Raw genomic sequence first — 12698 nt, forward strand, 5'->3', positions numbered from 1 at the left:
CACTGAGAGTAACTGTAAGTTGATTCCTGCTGGTGATCTGTGGTTAATAGAAGCTGGTGATCTGTGGTGTGGTAGTATTATATAAGGGATAAGGGATAACTTTATTTCACAACAATGACCCGCTAGCTGAACATTATTACACTTATTACACGACTACTGACTGAAGAAATCAATATTTTGACACAAAAACGGTCCTCCAGAGTCCGACATCAGAACTGTGTCCATAGCAACGGTCTGTTATACGTAGCAACGGTCTGCTATACGTAGCAACGGTCTGTTATACGTAGCAACGGTCTGTTATACGTAGCAACGGTCTGCTATACGTAGCAACGGTCTGTTATACATAGCAACGGTCTGTTATACGTAGCAACGGTCTGTTATAAAGAAATTACAGACCGCAGAACGCCGTGATTGTCCAATCAGAATGGAGTATTCAACACAGCCGTGTGATTCGTCCTGTTAGTGTTGTCAGAGCAGTAAAGTGGAGCAGCTGCTGTTTGTCTTCATTAAATCCAGAAACACTAGAAAACTGTATTTCACAGAAATAGCAGCTCCGTTCCTCTGTCTGGTATATATCTACAGTATATATCTACAGTATATATATCTACAGTATATATATCTACAGTGTATATATCTACAGTATATATATCTACAGTATATATCTACAGTATATATATCTACAGTGTATATATCTACAGTATATATATCTACAGTATATATATCTACAGTATATATCTACAGTGTATATATCTACAGTATATATATCTACAGTATATATATCTACAGTATATATCTACAGTATATCTCTGAGTGTGTTTAGTGTTTGGCCTTCAGACAGAGAGAGAGAGGTTGACCTGAGCCGACTCTTATCTCAGATTGATCACAATAACCTATTGAGGATAATAACACAGCGTTTAGCTCTTCCTCTCTTTCTCTCTTTCTCTCTTTCTCTTTCTCTTTCTCTCTTTCTCTTCCTCTCTTTCTCTTTCTCTCTTTCTCTTTCTCTTTCTCTTTCTCTCTTTCTCTTCCTCTTTCTCTTCCTGTCTTTCTCTTTCTCTCTTTCTCTTTCTCTTCCTCTCTTTCTCTTTCTCTTCCTCTCTTTCTCTTTCTCTCTTTCTCTTCCTCTCTTTCTCTTCCTCTCTTTCTCTTCCTCTTTCTCTTTCTCTGTCTCTTCCTCTCTTTCTCTTTCTCTTCCTCTCTTTCTCTTTCTCTCTTTCTCTTCCTCTCTTTCTCTTCCTCTTTCTCTTTCTCTGTCTTTCCCTCAACTTTCTCTCTTTCTCTTTCTCTCTTTCTCTTCCTCTCTTTCTCTTTCTCTCTTTCTCTTTCTCTTTCTCTCTTTCTCTTCCTCTTTCTCTTCCTCTCTTTCTCTTTCTCTCTTTCTCTTTCTTTTCCTCTCTTTCTCTTTCTCTTCCTCTCTTTCTCTTCCTCTCTTTCTCTTTCTCTCTTTCTCTGTCTTTCCCTCAACTTTCTCTCTTTCTCTTTCTCTCTTTCTCTTTCTCTCTTTCTCTTCCTCTCTTTCTCTTTCTCTCTTTCTCTTTCTCTTTCTCTCTTTCTCTTCCTCTTTCTCTTCCTCTCTTTCTCTTCCTCTTTCTCTTTCTCTGTCTTTCCCTCAACTTTCTCTACTTTCTCTCTCTTTGTCTTGTGTCCTCCATCATTCTCCTCCTCTCCTCTCTACTTATCTCTGACAGTTGGACAGGTGTGAAAGATGCCAGAGCATTTCACACAATGATATCTCTTAACAGCGAGGAGTGCTCGTAATGACTGCAGATTGTCTGTAATGGCTCGTAATAGGCACTTCTATGTTTCTATGTTTCTATGCTGCTGCTGCTGCTGGTGGTGGTTTTTGGCCGTCTCCATCTTGGTTTTTGACCGTCTCCATCTTGGTTTTTGACCAAGACACAGACAACTCCCAGACCGGACAACGCCGCGGTAGCAACCTGTCAATCACAAAGTAGCCACGCCCTAAAGCATACCGACAAACGGCGTGTAGGGAGGAGGTCGGGGTGAACGGCGTGTAGGGAGGAGGTCAGGGTGGATGGGTGGGTCTAAACACACCAGACTTTCACCAGGAGACCACTATGGTGCCCCGTGTGAGGCCAGAAGTCAACATTGATTTATTTAACTTCTCTACTTCCGTTACAGAATTTCTGGAGTGACTTTAACACAAAGACTGGAGCGGTAATTGTCCCGTGTTGCTGGACATTCGTACGATAACTGAGGACTAACTTTTGGTGAGATATCATACGGGGATACGTTGCATCGACACTGATATCAGTCAGCAGCCGGGTGCTGTGGTTTCAGCCTGTAGTTCATTATTTACAGGTCAATTATTTGTGCACGGTCAACGGAGCAACGAGCACGTACAGTTAGTAGCGGCCACACAGACCGACTGTTTGAGTGTGATTCAGTGAGAACATCCAGGAAACAGCTGTGAACGGTATCTTATTAAAACACATTACCTGAACAATCCCTCTCTCCCACAACCCATTTACTTCAGCTGTGCTCTGAATTCCTGATCTGCAATCTGTTCTCATTACACTCATTCTTTATCTGTCCTCCCTGCCTCCCCTCTCCTCCCTCCTCGTCCTCCCTCAGGTGGATAGTGTAATTGCTGTGGTTTAACCGGTGCCGTGTTTGATATCACGCTTATCCTCTGAAGCCTCTCGCTCATGAAAGAGATGAAGGCAGGACGTGTCTCCCCAGGAACGCCGCCGTGTGTGTTGAGCTGAATTGGTTCAGTCTGCTCTGAGTTTTCAAGTAATTGAATTATTGCAGCAGTAGCAGTGGAACTGCAGGCTAAAACACGCAAATCACTTCAATCTAAAGCCAATTCCTTCCCATTTAACCTCCGTGTATTACACAGAAGTGGAGCCGTCTTCTCCGCTGCCTTTTATTAGATTCCCATCTGCAGCTGCCGGCGAGCAGCGCCGAGAGGAGGACGTGGTCGTTTCTTCTGTAATACAGATGATGAAGATGTTTCAGCGATCCTCCTCATGTCACACGGTGGAACATTTATGAACAGCTTCTATTAATAAGCCAGCTAATACTCATGATGATGGAGGGTTTCTCGGTGAATAGATGTTCATCGCAGGTTGGAGTTACTTTTGTGTCTTTATTATCCAAACAACGGAAAACTGAACCCTACCACTACACACTGGGAAATAAGAAATGTAGATTAAAGAGCAAAAATAACAAAACTGCAATCAAAAATGTTTTATTGTGAGTAAAATCAAATTGTGATTTTAAAATGTGTTAATGTAAATCAACAAGCTTTGTTTGAAAGCGTTGGGTTGTACTCAGCTCCAGCCATTAGTGACCCGTCTGAAACTAAAAGTAACCGCTGACTCATTCTGTCACGTCGGTCTTCTCACTAGTGACGCACCGGCTGATAGGGTTAGGGGTTAGGGCGATACCGACGACAAGCCGTTTAAACATTTAATATCTAGACAGGATATTCATTAGAGATATCTGCAACGTCATTCTGACGAGTCACAACTCTGATCTGAGATATCCATGATTACATCTTGACTAGTACGATTCAAACTACTTCTGTAATTCATGCGTGTGTTTTCTCATTACGGATATCTGCAACTGGTGGCTGTGGATGTGTAAACTTTGACTGCAGCTCCACGTAGAGACTCTCACCTACTTCCTGTTGATGAACTGTTGGAGATAATGGAGATGAACTATGAAAACACGACCCACGTAGTAACGGAGTGAACTGATCCTCTAATAAACTGATGTGTTGAGAAGATCTGTGCACATGAACACACCTGATGTGTTGACAGTGTTGAGTCCTAATGAAGGAGAGATCAGCTGTTTATCTCAGCTTACAGTAACAGCAGCGGGATAATTGGCTGCTTTCTGCTTGTCAGCAGACGGAGTTGAACTTTTAGTGAACACGTCTCATTAGCAGTCAGTCACTGTTACAGGACATCCTCCTATTACTGCAGTCAGTCAGTCAACCTGCAAACATCCTGAGAGAGGAGCTTCAGATACACACCATTCACACCAGAACAGTTCCTATTAAACCGAATCATAGCAGGAGACTGGTGTTACTGGAACATGACCAGTTTACCACCATGAAAGTCACATGAACCAGAAGTGTTAACAGCGTGTTCTCAGGTAAAGATGGTGGTTTGGGTTCAAAGTAACTCCAGAAGTAACTGAAGTTCAGAAGTTACAAATAAATCAACGTTGACTTCTGGCCTCACACGGGGCACCAATATAGATCTCCTGGTGACAGTCTGGTGTTTTTAGACCCCCCCATCCACCCTGACCTCCTCCCTACATGCCGTTCACCGCTCTCTATACTTCCTGGTTCATGATGACGTGGATTACATAGAGTTGATTTTGTGCTGACCATCACGAAAACAAGGTTTCATTCATGTCTATGTGCATGAATATAACATTAACTTTGGTGATTATTGAACTGCTGACCATCATGGTGGAGGAACGGGTGGAGCTATGTCTTTACTTCTGAAACAACAACATGGAGGCTCCGAAGTCTGAACCAGGACAGCAAACTTTATTACTCCTTTCCACCTTGACAAAGGCAGCGCAGACCAGATCCACTCCTTCCTTCTTACCTTTCACAATAAAAGCCCTAGACATCTAATATTTGCGTGTGAGTATTTCTCATATTGCCGTCGTTGATCAGGTGTGTTCGGGTGTTAAACGTCACCTGTGTGGAAGAGATAAAGAGGAAAGTTTGACTGATTGTAATCATGTCTTGATAAAGCCGAGTATAGCTGCAGACTCCTCTCAGCTCCGTCTGTGATATCGTTCCCACGGCGACGCAGAGATCACGTTATTATCTTCTCCGATAAGCAGCGACAGAAAGTGAATCCTCTGCTGCCGGAGGAGGAATGAAAGATTTCATATCTTCCTCTCCTGAGCCGGAGTGCTCCCTGCAAGCACAGAACTGTATTTATTCTAAAATTAACACAATGATCTATTGAGAAACTCAATTTTAACTCAATTACAGCTCCTCTCCCCGGCCGTCATGCCTTTGTTGCAGTAATTGTCAGTCGGTGCTTCTCAGACTGGAGCTCTTTGAACATGAATCCTTCAGCAGAGCGAGGGGGAACATTTTAATTCAGCCACACAAGGGGAAGAGAAAGCATGACGGACGAGCAGGTAGGAGTGTGTAAGAGAGACGCACGCACACACACACACACACTGAACACACAGTAACACACACACAGTAACACACACACACAGTAACACACACACAGTAACACACACACAGTAACACACACAGAGCTGCAGAGGAAAGCGAGACTATGCAAATCGTCAAGCTAATGAATTTCTGAATTCCAGCCTCGGCTCCTGTGATGGTAATGAGCTTATTTTGGCATGAGCTCATAGAGAGGGAACACACACACACACACACATACACACTGATCTAAACCAAACACAATCTCCTGCTGACAGCAGCTCATCAAACCTCCTCAATCTTCGTCTCCCTCGCCGCCGCTCTCCTTCAGCCGTCATGATGTCAGTGGTGTACACCTGTACACCTGTACACCCGTACACCCGTACACCCGTATACCCGTACACCTGTACACCTGTACACCTGTTCACCCATACACCTGTACGCCTGTTCACCTGTTCACCCATAAACTTAACGTAACTGAAGTACAGAAGTTCCGTTATATCACCGTTGACTTCTGGCCTCACACGGGGCACCAATATAGATCTCCTGGTGACAGTCTGGTGTTTTTAGAGCCGCCCATCCCCCCCGACAGTTATGAGGTGCTCATATCTTACTGGAACTATTTGATTCTTCTCCTCCACATCTATCTGACAGCTCTGGTCACTGTGCAGATCCACACCATTAATAGAAGATATAATGAACTAGTAAAGCGTTAGCGATACTAGTTTGAGAAGTTACGCGATATAGCCGGCGTCCTTTTGAAGAGGACTTCTTCTGTGGTATGACGTGTTGTGTTAACGGTCGTTGTATCAGATCCAGAGGGAGACATGTTGTTTGTCTCCAGCAGCAACAATAATCAGTCTGACTGTCAGAGCTCTGCTGCATCCAGCCATCACTCTGCTGCTGCTTCTTCTTCTTCTTCTTCTCCTCTTAGATTAGTTTCCACCAGGCAGAGAGAGGACAGACAGACGGGGACGGTGTCTCGCTGAGTCGTCTTATCAAAATGATGGCCGTCATTTCTCACACTGAGTGTGTAGCTGTGTGTGTGCAGCACACAGTGTGTGGTAGAATGACTTTCTGTAGCTGACAGGGATGATTACAGGCTGGCAGGAGAACTGAACGGGAACGCCGATCGAACAGTGAAAGAAAAGGTAGAAAAGGAGTGATGACTGAGGAGAGATGAAGCTGCTGCAGAAGGAACAGTCACCGACCACGACACACTCACACACACCGTTAATCACACTACATAACGTAATAAACTAAAACTAACCAACCAACCAACCACGAATTAATGTTTAAGAGATTCTTATTCACAGGACGTCCCGTCCGTTATACTCACAGACTGCATATAAGACAACGACGTAGTCGCCGTGACATCACCCAATAGTTTGTGGACTAACGTTTTAAAGCCTCCAGTTCAGCATTTAGTCATCACCATCTTGGTTTTTGGCGTCTCCATCTTGGTTTTTGGTCATCTCCATCTTGGTTCTTAGTCGTCTCCATCTTGGTTTTTGGCGTCTCCATCTTGGTTTTTGGCGTCTCCATCTTGGTTTTTAGTCATCACCATCTTGGTTTCTGGTCGTCTCCATCTTGGTTTTTAGTCGTCTCCATCTTGGTTTTTGGCGTCTCCATCTTGGTTTTTGGCCGTCTCCATCTTGGTTTCTGATCGTCTCCATCTTGGTTTTTGGCCGTCTCCATCTTGGTTTTTGGCCGTCTCCATCTTGGTTTCTGATCGTCTCCATCTTGGTTTTTGGCCGTCTCCATCTTGGTTTTTGGCCGTCTCCATCTTGGTTTTTGGTCGTCTCCATCTTGGTTTTTGGCGTCTCCATCTTGATTTTTGGCCGTCTTCATCTTGGTTTCTGGTCGTCTCCATCTTGGTTTTTGGCCGTCTCCATCTTGGTTTTTGGCGTCTCCATCTTGGTTTTTGGCGTCTCCATCTTGGTTTCTGGTCGTCTCCATCTTGGTTTTTGGCCGTCTCCATCTTGGTTTTTGGTGTCTCCATCTTGGTTTTTGGCGTCTCCATCTGGGTTTTTGGCGTCTCCATGTTGGTTTTTGGCGTCTCCATGTTGGTTTTTGGCGTCTCCATCTTGGTTTTTGGCATCTCCATGTTGGTTTTTGGCGTCTCCATCTTGGTTTTTGGCGTCTCCATGTTGGTTTTTGTCCGTCTCCATCTTGGTTTTTGGCGTCTCCATCTTGGTTTTTGGCGTCTCCATGTTGGTTTTTGTCCGTCTCCATCTTGGTTTTTGGCATCTCCATCTTGGTTTTTGGCGTCTCCATGTTGGTTTTTGGCGTCTCCATCTTGGTTTTTGGCATCTCCATCTTGGTTTTTGGCATCTCCATGTTGGTTTTTGGCGTCTCCATCTTGGTTTTTGGCGTCTCCATGTTGGTTTTTGGCATCTCCGTCTTGGTTTTTGGTCGTCTCCATCTTTGGTTTTTGGCGTCTCCATCTTGGTTTTTGGCGTCTCCATGTTGGTTTTTGGCGTCTCCATCTTGGTTTTTGGCGTCTCCATCTTGGTTTTTGGCGTCTCCATGTTGGTTTTTGGCGTCTCCATCTTGGTTTTTGGCATCTCCATCTTGATTTTTGGCGTCTCCATGTTGGTTTTTGGCGTCTCCATCTTGGTTTTTGGCGTCTCCATGTTGGTTTTTGGCATCTCCATCTTGGTTTTTGGCATCTCCATGTTGGTTTTTGGCGTCTCCATCTTGGTTTTTGGCGTCTCCATGTTGGTTTTTGGCGTCTCCATCTTGGTTTTTGGCGTCTCCATGTTGGTTTTTGGCGTCTCCATCTTGGTTTTTGGCGTCTTTATCTCTGATATGGAACTGAAATGATCAGTCAGATAATAATCATGAATTCTATTATTATTCTCTTCTAAATATCAGGATTCTTATTCTTCACAGCTGGACGAGACTTTATACACGACACAATATTACAAGAGCTCAAGGACTTACATGTTAGAATATAGGATGTGTGTGTGTGTGTGTGTGTGTGTGCGTGTGTGTGTGTGTGTGTGTATGTGTGTGTGTGTGTGTGTGTGCTCATACATACATGTATAAAGGACGTCCTGAGTAGCTCCAGATTGAGTTGTCCCGAGGCTCCGTCCTTCTGTCTCTGTTAGTGTTGATGGACTTCACGGCTGCTTTAGTTACTCTGGAATAACGACTGCAGGAGACGCTGAGAGACAGAACACAGAGAGAGAGAAAGAGGAGAGAGAGAAAGAGGAGAGAGAGAGCAGATGAGAGAGAGAAAGAGGAGAGAGAGAAAGAGGAGAGAGAGAGCAGATGAGAGAGAGAAAGAGGAGAGAGAAAGAGGAGAGAGAGAGAGGAGAGAGAGAAAGAGGAGAGAGAAAGAGGAGAGAGAGAGAGGAGAGAGAGAAAGAGGAGAGAGAGAAAGAGGAGAGAGAGAGAGGAGAGAGAAAGAGGAGAGAGAAAGAGGAGAGAGAGAGAGGAGAGAGAGAAAGAGGAGAGAGAGAAAGAGGAGAGAGAGAGAGGAGAGAGAGAAAGAGGAGAGAGAAAGAGGAGAGAGAGAGAGGAGAGAGAGAAAGAGGAGAGAGAGAAAGAGGAGAGAGAGAGCAGATGAGAGAGAGAAAGAGGAGAGAGAAAGAGGAGAGAGAGAGAGGAGAGAGAGAAAGAGGAGAGAGAGAAAGAGGAGAGAGAGAGAGGAGAGAGAAAGAGGAGAGAGAAAGAGGAGAGAGAGAGAGGAGAGAGAGAAAGAGGAGAGAGAGAAAGAGGAGAGAGAAAGAGGAGAATTTTTTTGAATTTGAATTTTTTTTTTGAATTTTAACAATACTTTATTAAATATTCAAGATTTAACAAAAACCTCAACAGTAGTTGAGGTTCAAGAACAACACGTCATTAAAACAAGATTCACAGAATCCAAATCATGTCAATACATTTCCGAAGGACAGCTCGTCATCTACAACACGACAAAGCACATTTTTACAACACCATACACTGGAGAATCTTTCCAGATCCTTCATCATTCTGTAATAATTAAAATCTATTTTTAAACGAGCTTTCACCATTTTTACAAACACAAACACAAACACAGCATCATCATCCACCGCTTTCTCTATTCGGTTTCTCCTGCTCAGATACACGGCCATCTTTGCAGTCCCCAGAATGAAGTTAAAAAGCTGGCATTTGTCTTTACTCTCCTGAGAGTACCTGTATCCCAGAATGAAACTACGTTTACTCTCCTGAGAGTACCTGTATCCCAGAATGAAACTACGTTTACTCTCCTGAGAGTACCTGTATCCCAGAATGAAACTACGTTTACTCTCCTGAGAGTACCTGTATCCCAGAATGAAAACACGTTTACTCTCCTGAGAGTACCTGTATCCCAGAATGAAAACACGTTTGGAGAAAACTTCCCCAAACAGTCCAAAAAACTGTCCCAACATTGTGAACAGCGGCAGCAGTCGACAACACTCCATGAAACAATGAAAAACAGTCTCACGATGAGTGCAAAATGGACATTCATGACTGACATCAGAATTAATGACAGAGACAAAAGCATTCAAAGCCACGATACCATGTATAACCCTCCACTGCAGGTCAATGGTGGTTTATACAGCGCTCTCCATTCAGGTCCAACACTGTCACTGAGACCTAAGTGAGCTCTCCATGGAGTGTCAGTTTTACCATTTAATTTGTCCCTGTGCAAAACTTTGACAAACGTTTTATACATTAATTTTCCTTTTGCATCTTGGAAAGAAAACTCAGAGGAACTCCCACTCTTTAAAAACAATCCTGTACAGTCCTTAAAATCTGGGAAAATGTTCACCGAAGGGAATACATCATTATCATCAGGTTTAACAGAGCCGTCACAATACTGCTGTAACATAGTCCGCTCACTAACTGTGAGAGCTTCTCTCCATCTATTGAGCAGAAGAGAGATAGCTCGAGTCGATTTCACCTCTAGGCGGCAGGCAAGAGGAGCTGCATTGTCCAAGTTTGCACCTGCGAGCTGAACTACATGTCCCAGAGTCACCACATTAGACTCACAGAACCGCCGGAGCAGAGTCGGCCCCACCTGACAGACTGCACTGAAACGGGTCCCATAAAGAACTGGTTCCTGGAGCAGCCAGTACATTGAGCAGTGATGTCCCAGCCTTTTTTTATTAAGGAGGCTCCACACCTTAAACAGTCCACGATAGAAAACTGGTAATTCCTTGATGTCAGTCTGTTTTAAATCCATCAGAAACAAAGATCTGTTCAGTCCCAGTCCACCTAGCTGACTCAAAATGGTGCAAGCCAGCGGCCTCCACACTAAATCAGCAGGACCATACAGGAACCTTTGTAGGAACTGGAACTGGAAGGTAGCCCCCCTGCTGCTCAGGTGGATCAGGCCCTGTCCTCCGTCATCCTTCGGCAGATACAGCACACTCTGAGGCACCCAATGCAGTCCGTCCCAGAAGAAGTTCACAAGAAGAGCCTGGATCTTTGACAGCAGATCAGGTGGGGGATCGACACATGACAGGCGATGCCATAAAGTGGACGATACCAAATTATTAATGATGAGGACTCGACCTCTGTATGACATTTTGGTTATAATCCACTTCCACTTTGCTAAACGACCTCTGACCTTCTCAAGAACATTTTCCCAGTTTTTAAAAACAAATGATTGATCACCTAAAAACACTCCCAAATATTTCAGCCCCTCCGTCTTCCAAATCAACCCCCCAGGCAAACTGAGCTTCTTCTCTAGTCCACCAACACTGAGAGCTTCACTTTTGTCCCAGTTAACTTTAGCTGAGGATATTGAGCCAAACTGAACAACGTTTTTTTCCAACGTGTCAATATCCTGTTGGCTGTCCACCAGGATGACCACATCGTCTGCATAGGCTGACAATTTTAAAGGTGTATTGCAATCAGGAATAATCAGCCCCTTAAGATCAGATCTAAGTTTGTTCAACAACGGCTCGATGGCTAGAGAATATAACATGCCAGAGAGGGCGCAGCCTTGTCGAACTCCCCTTTGAACATGAAACGGAGCGCTCAAACCACCATTGATTTTGAGGACGCTCTGAATGTCACAATATAAAACCTTAACTGTATCAATAAAACCAGGACTAAAACCAAAGGCACTCAACGTGAGCCATAGATATTCATGCTCGACACGATCAAAAGCTTTTTCTTGATCTATTGATATAAATCCAGCTTTGAGGCCAAACAGCTTACATATCTCTAAAAGGTCTCGAACCAAAATAATGTTATCAGTGATCAGCCTGCCCGGTACACAGTAGGTCTGATCACACTGAATCACCTGTTCCATCACTCTGCTCAGCCGCGTTGCCAACACCTTAGAGAGGAGCTTATAGTCAGAGCAGAGCAGAGACACGGGCCTCCAGTTTTTAATGAACTGCAGGTCACCTTTCTTCGGCAGTAATGTAAGGACCGCTCTCCTGCAGCTAAGCGGCAGATGTCCTCCCGCAAGACTGTCACTCAGTACTGCCAGCAGATCCCCCCCCACCACCGACCACAAAGATTTATAGAAGTCAACAGGTATACCATCGATTCCAGGAGCTTTCCCACTTTGCATGCTCTGCAGAGCAGCATAAAGTTCATCAGATGAGAGAGCTGCTTCCAACTCTATGTTACTCTGCTGCTCAACCTGAGGAAGACCGGCACAGAAGCTCTGAAACACTGCCTGCTCCTCTCTGTGTTCAACCTGAGGAAGACCAGTGTAGAAGCTGTGAAACACTGCCTGCTCCTCTCTGCTGCTCAACCTGAGGAAGACCAGTGTAGAAGCTGTGAAACACTGCCTGTTCCTCTCTGCTGCTCAACCTGAGGAAGACCAGTGTAGAAGCTGTGAAACACTGCCTGTTCCTCTCTGTGTTCAACCTGAGGAAGACCAGTGTAGAAGCTGTGAAACACTGCCTGCTCCTCTCTGTGTTCAACCTGAGGAAGACCAGTGTAGAAGCTGTGAAACACTGCCTGCTCCTCTCTGCTGCTCAACCTGAGGAAGACCAGTGTAGAAGCTGTGAAACACTGCCTGCTCCTCTCTGTGCTCAACCTGAGGAAGACCAGTGTAGAAGCTGTGAAACACTGCCTGCTCCTCTCTGTGTTCAACCTGAGGAAGACCAGTACAGAAGCTCTGAAACACTGCCTGCTCCTCTCTGTGTTCAACCTGAGGAAGACCAGTACAGAAGCTCTGAAACACTGCCTGCTCCTCTCTGTGTTCAACCTGAGGAAGACCAGTACAGAAGCTCTGAAACACTGCCTGCTCCTCTCTGTGTTCAACCTGAGGAAGACCGGCACAGAAGCTGTGAAACACTGCCTGCTCCTCTCTGTGTTCAACCTGAGGAAGACCAGTACAGAAGCTCTGAAACACTGCCTGCTCCTCTCTGTGTTCAACTTGAGGAAGACCGGCACAGAAGCTCTGAAACACTGCCTGCTCCTCTCTGTGTTCAACCTGAGGAAGACCAGTGTAGAAGCTCTGAAACACTGCCTGCTCCTCTCTGTGCTCAACCTGAGGAAGACCGGCACAGAAGCTCTGAAACACTGCCTGCTCCTCTCTGTGCTCAACCTGAGGAAGACCGGC

The 12698-nt window shown here is 44.9% G+C and overlaps 1 protein-coding gene and 1 long non-coding RNA gene across 2 annotated transcripts in view; one reads left to right on the forward strand and one right to left on the reverse strand.

Annotated features, from left to right (window-relative positions):
• gfra2b (GDNF family receptor alpha 2b) overlaps positions 1–12698 on the forward strand; it is a 95345-nt gene that overhangs the window by 8072 nt on the left and 74575 nt on the right. The window lies entirely within an intron of this gene.
• LOC119478158 lies at positions 8930–10432 on the reverse strand. The gene is made up of 2 exons (XR_005204394.1): positions 9488–10432; positions 8930–9319 (listed from the first exon to the last, which is right to left on the reverse strand). It is a non-coding gene; the product is annotated as an uncharacterized LOC119478158 (long non-coding RNA).

The sequence above is a fragment of the Sebastes umbrosus genome, chromosome 19 (genome assembly GCF_015220745.1).
Source record: "Sebastes umbrosus isolate fSebUmb1 chromosome 19, fSebUmb1.pri, whole genome shotgun sequence".
NCBI classification, from domain to species: Eukaryota; Metazoa; Chordata; class Actinopteri; order Perciformes; family Sebastidae; genus Sebastes; species Sebastes umbrosus.